The sequence below is a fragment of the Taudactylus pleione genome, unplaced genomic scaffold (assembly GCF_031769625.1).
Source record: "Taudactylus pleione unplaced genomic scaffold, aTauple2 ptg000190l, whole genome shotgun sequence".
NCBI lineage: Eukaryota > Metazoa > Chordata > Amphibia > Anura > Myobatrachidae > Taudactylus > Taudactylus pleione.
In genome coordinates this window covers 1,926,916-1,936,176 of record NW_028284592.1, presented here as the reverse complement: position 1 = coordinate 1,936,176, position 9,261 = coordinate 1,926,916, and positions in this window count along the sequence as shown.

The following is a 9,261-nucleotide window of genomic DNA, read 5'->3' as shown; positions in this document are numbered from 1 at the left end:
TTGCTATAGGCAGCATTTAACCTTTTCCTTTTCAGTTTTAGCAAGTCTACCTTCTAGTGACACGATTTACAATGTACGAGGGTGGTTCAATAAGTAAGATAACAAGACCTCACATGTAATGTTCTCGATTTCATTCTAATTTCCCACCAGGCCAGAGCAGGTAGACTAATGCTTCCCCTCACGGCCATTAGACTGCGCCTCATATCAGTCATACTGTCCCTACATCAGGTGTAAGATGGTGGGGCTGGCGGAAACATGGTCAAACACTGAGGTGCATAGCGTGATCAGATTTCTGCGTCTAAAGGGCACATCAGCAGCTGAAATTCATTGCCAGCTTGTCGGGGTGTACGGTGATAACTTCATGTCAGAGAAACAGGTTTGGTTTAATAACTGCAGGACAGATATTCAAGATGAGCAGCGATCCGGCCGGCCAAGCACATCCACTACAGATGATTTCTGCCGCATTGAAGGTCCGATTCAGGAGGACAGACGCTTTCCATTTAGTGATATTGCTGACGAACTGAACACCTCAGTGGGTACTGTACACATCATCATTCATGAGCAACTGGGGTACACAAACCAGTGTTCACACAAGCAACTCGCAGAAGTTCACAAAACCAATAGCATGGGATTCTCTCATATGCACCATGAGGGAGTGCAGTTCCTACAGTATATTGTTATAGGCAATGAAACGTGGATGCATCATGTGACCCCAGAAACTCACATCGTCCCCACCTTTAAAGAAATTCAAAACAGCTCCACCAGACCATGACGACCATGTTTTGGGACCACAAGGGCGTACTTTTTGATTTCCTCACAAAGGGAGATACTGTGAATGTGGTCCTCTATCGTGACACATTGAGACGGTTGCGGAGGGCAATTAGTCGAAAACTACCTTAATTGCTGTGATGAGACGTCTTATTGCTGCACGATTATGCCAGGCTACACTCAGCCAACCAAACGCACAAGTTGTTAGGGCACTACCATTGGGAGATACTGGACCATCCTCCCACCCGTCCTTATCTGGCACCAAGTGATTTCCATCTCTTTGGACCATTGAAGAAACACCTGTGTGGACGGTGATTTGCAACCAACAGTGAAGTTCAGCAAGTCGTCATGTCCTGGCTTCAGGCGCATGACACTGATGTCTTCTATGCCAGGATAGATGCCTTGGTGCACCGTTGGAACAACTGCTTAAACAAGTAAGGGGACTGTGGAAAAATAATCTGTACCAATAGGTACACATTATTTTTGGAGTCCTGAGGATAGAGTTTGTCCTCAGGACCCCAAACAGTGTATGTTTTCCAGGTCTCCTCACAGAATTGCAAGTGAAATAATTAGCAAATACACCTGTTCACCTGCCAGAAGACCTGGAAAATGTGATCTCTGGGATCCTGAGGACAGAGTTTGCGAACCACTGGTCTAGTGCATTTAAAATCCTATAGTAAATCAATTAAAAGAAAAAGAATACATGCTGTCTGCAATAGAAAAAAAAACCCCCACAATCATACAGCGTGACCAGCAGACAATTTTATTGAGTGACACAGCTGTAGACTGAATCTTGTGTTGCCAGGGCCGCAACTAGGGGGGGCTGAGGGGTCATATGCACCGGGCGCCATCCTCCAGCGGCCACACACTTTTCTGTGCCGGAGGTCTGCAGATAGAGACTTCCGGCTGTGGTGCGCGCCGGACATTGAATATCGGCGGAAGATCCCGCCCTCCCTCCTGCTGTCGGAAGTTAGGGTAAGCGCACGGGGGGGGGGCGGAGAGTCAGTGAGAGGGGCAACAGTGCTGCACTGGGCGCACTGCCGTCTAGCTACGGCGCTGGTGTTGCAGTTTATCTGTAGATGATCTTTCATGCATTTTCAAGTGAAGGCAGAATACATTTCATAAAACCATTCAAAGGGAAGAGCTCATTTTCGTACCGTTGTTGTTTTTTTTTTTTTTTTAGTAGCTGTGACATGCAAAATGGATTTCCTTAATTTTTTTTCTGCATATTTAGAAAGATAAACTTCTGACTGAATCATGCGACACTCTGGACCAGTGTTTCCCAAACCCATTCCTCAGGGAGCACTGGCAGTGAATGGTTTCCACATTTCCTAGTTGGTGCACAGGTGTATTCATTACTGGCAGACATTTTAAAACTGGTGGGCAATAAGCGGCCCTCCAGATGTTGTTGAAATACAAATCCCAGCATTCCTTGCAACAGTTTTAGCATGGCCAAATAGCAAAACTATGGTAGGGCATGCTGGGATGTATAGTTCTACAACAGCTGGGGGGGCCTTTTATTGCCCACCCTTATTTTAAAAGATACACAGGGGAAGCTAATTATTTCACTTGCGATTCTGTGAGGAGACCTGGAAAATATGCACTGTTAGTGCTCCCTGAGGAATGAGTTTGTGAAACACTGCTCTAGACCACAGATTCTCAAACTCGGTCCTCAGGAGCCCAAACAGTGCATGTTTTCCAGGTCTCCTCACAGAATCACAATCTGAATAATTAGCTCCACCTGTGGATTTTTTAAAATGCATCAGTGAGTAATGAAGTCACCTGTGCACCTGCTGGGTGACCTGGAAAACATGAGGTGTGTTGGGTCCTGAGGACAGAGTTTGAGAAACACTGCCCTCTAGATCATTTAAATAATTTACATGCAACACGGACATTCTGAGAGCAAAAACTGTTGATTTAAGCTATTTTCAATATACTTTTAGTTGAAAGACAAATAATTAAATAGCTGCTTAGAAGTATTTTATAACGGATGAAACTACATGTGATTGCTTAAGGTGCGTACACACACAACGATGTAAGTAATGAACGATTTTCGTTCAGTTTTTCCCTTGAAAAAGTGAAAGAAAACAAGAGATATGGTAAGAACTTACCTTTGTTATCTCTGTTTCTACGAAGTCCATAGGGTCCACAGGGTTGACCTTGGGGTTATAGCTGGAACAGGATCCATGGGCACCACACAGTTAAGCTTTTAGCTCCCAGGATGCACTTGGGTCCTCCTCTATACCCCGCCCCCGAGCCACAGGCACCCCAGTTGGTAAGCAGCCTAGGCCGGAGGAGAATATGGAACAGAGAGAAGGAAGACTGGAACACACAAGAAACCATACTCACAGCAATAGGAGACGGAAAACCGGTGACCAGCCACACAGCCCATTTGAAGCCAGGTGCGTCAGGGCGGGCGCCCTGTGGACCCTATGGACTTCGTAGAAACAGAGATAACAAAGGTAAGTTCTTACCATATCTCTTGTTTTCTACTTCAGGGTCCATAGGGGGTCCACAGGGTTGACCTTGGGGATGTCCCAAAGCAGTACAACTAAGGGCGGGGACGCTCCTGTGCTGAAAGGAGTACCCGGCGCCCAAAGGATGCATCCTGAGAGGCAAAGGTGTCAAACGCATAGAACCTCAAAAACGTTTGAATTGAAGACCAAGTGGCCGCCCTACACAGCTGAACAGCAGAAGCGCCACGTCTAGCAGCCCAAGAGGGACCCACAGAACGAGTGGAATGAGCCTTAACAGAGGCTGGCACAGGTAAGCCCTCCTGTGCATAAGCCTCACAAATAACGGAACGAAGCCAACGGGCTAACGTTTGTTTGTTGGCAGGCCAACCCCTCTTGTGAAAACCAAAGAGGATAAACAAGGAATCAGACTTCCTAACCGAAGCCGTCCGGTCTACATAAATTCTAAGCGCCCGGACCACATCTAAGGAAGTCTCACCAGCTGAAAGATCAGGGGACTGAAAAGCTGGCACAACAAGTTCCTGATTAATATGGAACTTCGAGACCACTTTGGGCAAAAACTCAGGACGAGTGCGGAGCACCGCTCTGTCCTGGTGAAAAATTAGGAAAGGAGGGCGACAGGAAAGCGCCCCCAATTCAGACACCCTCCTGGCCGAAGCAATTGCCAGGAGAAAAACCGTCTTAAATGTCAGCCACTTGAGCTCCACCGCCTCAAGAGGCTCAAACGGAGGACCCTGCAGGACCCGTAGCACCACCGCCAAGTCCCAAGGAGCCACCGGAGGCACAAAGGGAGGCTGGATCCTGATAACACCTTGGAAAAAGGTGTGAACGTCTGGTAGTATTGCAATCCGCCGTTGAAACCACACGGACAAGGCGGACACATGAACCTTCAGAGATGCAAGGCGTAAGCCGAGATCCAATCCTGACTGAAGAAATTCCAAGATCCTAGAAACTCGGAACACCTGAGGATCATAAAGTCTGGACTCACACCACTGAAAGTAAGTGTGCCACACTCTGTGATAAATCCGTGCTGAAGCAGGCTTGCGTGCCCTGAGCATCGTACCAATAACCGAACTGGAGAAGCCCCGAGACCTCAAGACGGCTGTCTCAAGAGCCACGCCGTCAAAGACAGCCGACCCAGATCCGGGTAAAGGCAGGGCCCCTGAGACAACAGGTCCCGACGTTGAGGAAGAAGGTACGGAACGTCGATGGAGAGGCTCCTCAGATCGGAGTACCAAGGACGTCTGGGCCAGGCCGGAGCTACCAGCACGAGCATGCCGCCGTCCTGCTTGAATTTCCGCAGAACCCGAGGAAGCAGGGATATCGGAGGAAACAGATACGCCAGGTGAAACGTCCATGTCAGCGACAGCGCGTCCACCAGACTTGCACCTGCGTCTCTTGTCCTTGACCCGTAAACGGGCAACTTGTGATTGTGACGGGAGGCCATCAAGTCCAGCTCCGGCAGTCCCCACCTGTCCACGAGTAGCTGAAACACCTCTGGGTGAAGCGACCATTCCCCGGGATGCACGTCGTGACGGCTGAGGAAGTCCGCCTCCCAATTGAGGACTCCGGGGATGAAGACCGCCGAGATCACTGGAATGTGACCCTCCGCCCAAGACAGGATACGAGACACCTCCGACATCGCTGCCTGACTGCGAGTTCCGCCTTGGTGATTGATATACGCCACCGTGGTGGCGTTGTCGGACTGCACCTGTACCGCCCTTCCGTGAAGAGCGGGGCCGGACGACTGCAGGGCCTTGTATACTGCCCGCAGTTCCAGGATGTTGATGGGGAGAAGTGCTTCCGCTGACCAACGACCCTGAAGCGACAAAGAGCCGGTCACTGCCCCCCAACCCCGGAGACTGGCATCCGTCGTGAGCAGGACCCAGTCCGGGACCCAAAATGGGCGCCCCTCGACCAGATGAGCTGTCTGAAGCCACCAAGCCAAAGATAGCCGAACGTCCGGAGACAACACCAGCACCTGAGAGCGGATCCGGTGAGGTAACCCGTTCCATTCTGATAGAATCAGCCCCTGCAGGGGCCGGGAATGGAACTGGGCAAATTCCACCATGTCGAATGTCGACACCATGGACCCCAGAACTCTCATAGCCGAATGGACCGACAGGCGGCAACGGCTCAGGCAACTGCGTATCCGCAGCTGTAGTGAGGCGACCTTCTCCGGAGTCAGGAAGATCCTTTGCTGACGCGAATCCAGCAGGGCTCCCAAATGAACCATCCGCTGTGATGGAATCAGGGAGGACTTTTTCCAATTTATCAACCACCCGTGTGCTTGCAGGCAAGCGATCGTCAGGTGGAGATGTTGAAGCAGTACCTCCGGGGAGCTCGCCAGCAACAGGAGGTCGTCCAGGTACGGCAGCAGCCGTACATTCTGGTTCCGAAGATGTGCGGCCATGACCGCCATAATCTTCGTGAACACCCTCGGTGCCGTGGAGAGACCAAAGGGTAGCGCCCGGAACTGATAGTGGTGTTGAAGGATAGCGAACCTCAGATACCGCTGGTGTGAAGATGCTATCGGAACATGGAGGTAGGCGTCCTGGATGTCCAGGGACACCATGTAATCCCCCGGTTCCATCGCCAGAATGATGGAACGTAACGTTTCCATCCTGAACTTGGGAACTCTGAGGAATTTGTTCAGAGACTTCAAGTTGAGGATAGGGCGATGAGAACCATTGGGTTTCTGCACCAGAAACAGAGACGAATAATACCCCGTCCCTCGTTGTGATAGAGGAACGGGAACAATGACCCCTGCTTTCAGCAAGGACTCTATAGCCTCCTGAACCTGTAACGCCTTGGTCTTGTCCTGAGAAGGACTTGTGCAGAAAAACTGGTGGGGTGGTCTGTGCCGAAAAGACAGGGCGTACCCCTGGGAGACCACTTCTCGAACCCAGGCATCCGTGGTGGTATTGTGCCAGCACTGGGCAAATAGAAGAAGTCGGCCTCCCACTCTGAGGTCCCCCAGAGGGAGGCCCGTCCCATCAGGCCGCAGGTTTATCTTCCTGCTTGGAAGAAGGGCGCCGAGCACTCCAGGCTTGCTTCTTGGGTTTAGAGGCCGTCTTACTCGCAGACTGTCTCGGGAAGGACTGACCTTTCGCCTTACCCTGAACCCGAAAGGAACGAAAAGCCGAACTCCGAACCTTAGCAGGCAGTGCCGCCGAAGGGAGGAAGGCAGACTTGGATTTAGCCAGGGTGTCCACTATTTTGTCCAAGTCCGGACCAAATAGTAATTCCCCATTGAAAGGTAAGGCCTCCAGACCTTTCTTTGAATCAGAGTCCGCTCTCCAGGACCGCAACCATAAGGATCGGCGGGCAGACACCGCTGCAGCCGATACCCGCGAGGTCAGCAGACTAGCATCTAAAGAAGCTTCTCCAATGTAAGAAGCGGCGTCCCTCATTTGTCCCAACAACGCCCGCTGGACATCCGGAGCGTCGTCCGGGAAGGTATCTTCCAATGCATTGGCCCACCCCTCAATGGCCTTGGCCACCCAGGAAATGGCCATGGACGGTCGGGCCACCGCCCCGGAGAGGGAGTAAATAGACTTTAAGCAAGTCTCAACTTTCCTGTCCGTGGGATCCTTCAGCGAGGATATCGACGGTAATGGTAAGGTGGCGCCCCGAGTTAAACGGGTGACATGGGAATCCACCGCCGGTGGAGTTTCCCATTTTTTACAATGTGCCTCAGGGAAGGGGTAATTAGAAGCCAACCGCTTCTGAGGAAGGAATCTCTTACTGGGCGCCTGCCAAGCTACCGCCATATGATCCGTCAACTGATCAGACAGGGGAAACACCGCAGAAGCCACCTTAGTTTTTTTGAAACTAGGAAACTTCGACCTAGGAACCGGTGCCTCATCCTCTATAAGAAGAATAGCTCGCACCGCCCTAACTAGTGCTCGCACATTAATGGACGACTTGGTATCCATTTCCTGGACCGAGGCGTCCGAGTCAGTGTCATCAGGGACCTCCCCATCATCTGAGGAACCCTCTGAGTCCGATACCTGAGCAGCCCGTGCCATGAGTGGGCGTTTAGAAATCCTAGAAGGCATGTCAGTCTGCAACATTGACTGAAAAGCCGAGGAAGCGGCCGCCAAATTTTGCACGGAGTTGGAGAGCACATCCACCCATGGTGGAGGCGTCGCCATAGGGGCCTGAAAAGGTACCACAGGCTGCTGCGGCACAGGGGAAGCCTGTATATACATAGGCAACCCCCCAAAGGGACCAACTGATTGAGACCCAGGAGGACTCCGCAATAACTGCGGGACACCCGGGGAATGGGGGATGGTCGGCTGGGGCACCGCCCTAGTAGGGAGAGCAGTCGGGACCGACAGACGGTCCGCAATAGACACCAGCACTTGAGAAAACATCGCCCACGGTGGTTCCTGCGCCAGAGAAGGTCTGGATGGGCCAGGAGCCACCTGGCATCGACTACACAGGCCATCCTGTGACAAATCCTCCCTATCTACTCCTGCAGAACAGCGTCCGCAGGAGGCCAACACCGGAGCCACCGAGCGCTCAACCTCCTCGTCTGACATGACAGAATATATTATATATCTGGCACCAGGGTAGAAGTAAAACGCACTCACCGGTGTGCTGAACAACAGCCCACAATATGGCACTGAGTAGCACACAACTGTATGTGACGGACCTCACAAATACGTGATCTATATAAGTGAGGTCAGTAGAAACGCCCCTCCCCCACACACCTGCAGGGCTTGTAGGAGAAGTAAAGGGATAGGTATAAGCTGACAGTAAGCGGAAAATAAGCACAGACAGGCAGCACTAGCAAAAAGTCACATACCATGCAGGAAGATATACTCACTGCACCTTTACACTACAATCAACCTGCCCAGATTCAGTGTCTGGGAGGGCTATAGTGCTGTGTACGCTGTCCTTAATCAGGGGAGAGGTACACAGGGGGACCGGTCCGCGTGCTCCCTGAGATCTGCGCTGCCACTGGGAAAATGGCCGCTGGAGACCTCAGAGGAGGAGTGGCCGAGGAATCTGCAGCTCAGCGACGCCAGACTGCGTGCTGAAAGGCGCGCTGAGCTGAGGGGAGGAGCCGCTGACAGGGAAGGCTTCCTCCCCTGGCTGGCCATTAACCCCAGGGATGCTGGCTTCCCGCTTGCCGGTTATCCCTGGTGGTCTAGTGGTCCCACGGGTTATGGGGGGGGCCCGCCGCCACTGCCAGCAGCCTCCGGTCTGTCCCCCGGACCGGAGGCTAAAGGACTGCATTTAAGGCATTCCGCGCGCCGCCGCTAGCCAGCGACGCGCGGCTTACCTGAATCCCCGGCGACTCCGGCAGCAGTCCTGGGAGGTAGACAGAGTCCGGCTAGTACGGACTCTGCCCTCCCGCCGCGATCCCCAGATCAGTACTGGCGTCGCGGCGCCAGTCGGGGATCAGAGCGGCAGCGTGGGCGTCTGTACAGACAGCCCTTCGCTGCCGTCTGTAGTAAAAATAGATTAAAAATAAATAAAATTTAACTTAAAATAAAAGCTTTTGGGGGCTGCTCCTGCAGCCCCCCTGCGCGGTGACCGACTCCGGCCGGGCACCAGCTTACACTGGGGTGCCTGTGGCTCGGGGGCGGGGTATAGAGGAGGACCCAAGTGCATCCTGGGAGCTAAAAGCTTAACTGTGTGGTGCCCATGGATCCTGTTCCAGCTATAACCCCAAGGTCAACCCTGTGGACCCCCTATGGACCCTGAAGTAGAAAATAGTTTTACAAAGTAGTTGGTTTTACTTTACTTAATAAATGATTTTCTGTGTGTTGAAGGAAAAATGTTGCAACTTCTATTGAAAATCATTCAGTTGGCCAGTCTGACTGAACTACAAACTACAATCAACAAACGTGAACGCGCATGAACGATAATAGTTCGTTTATCGTTTTACACTGAACGATTTTTTGAAACGATAACGACATCGTTATAGTTAAATCATTCACAAAATCGGTGTGTGTGTACGCACCTTAACAGTTGATGAAAGCAGGAAACTGGTGCAGAAAACGGG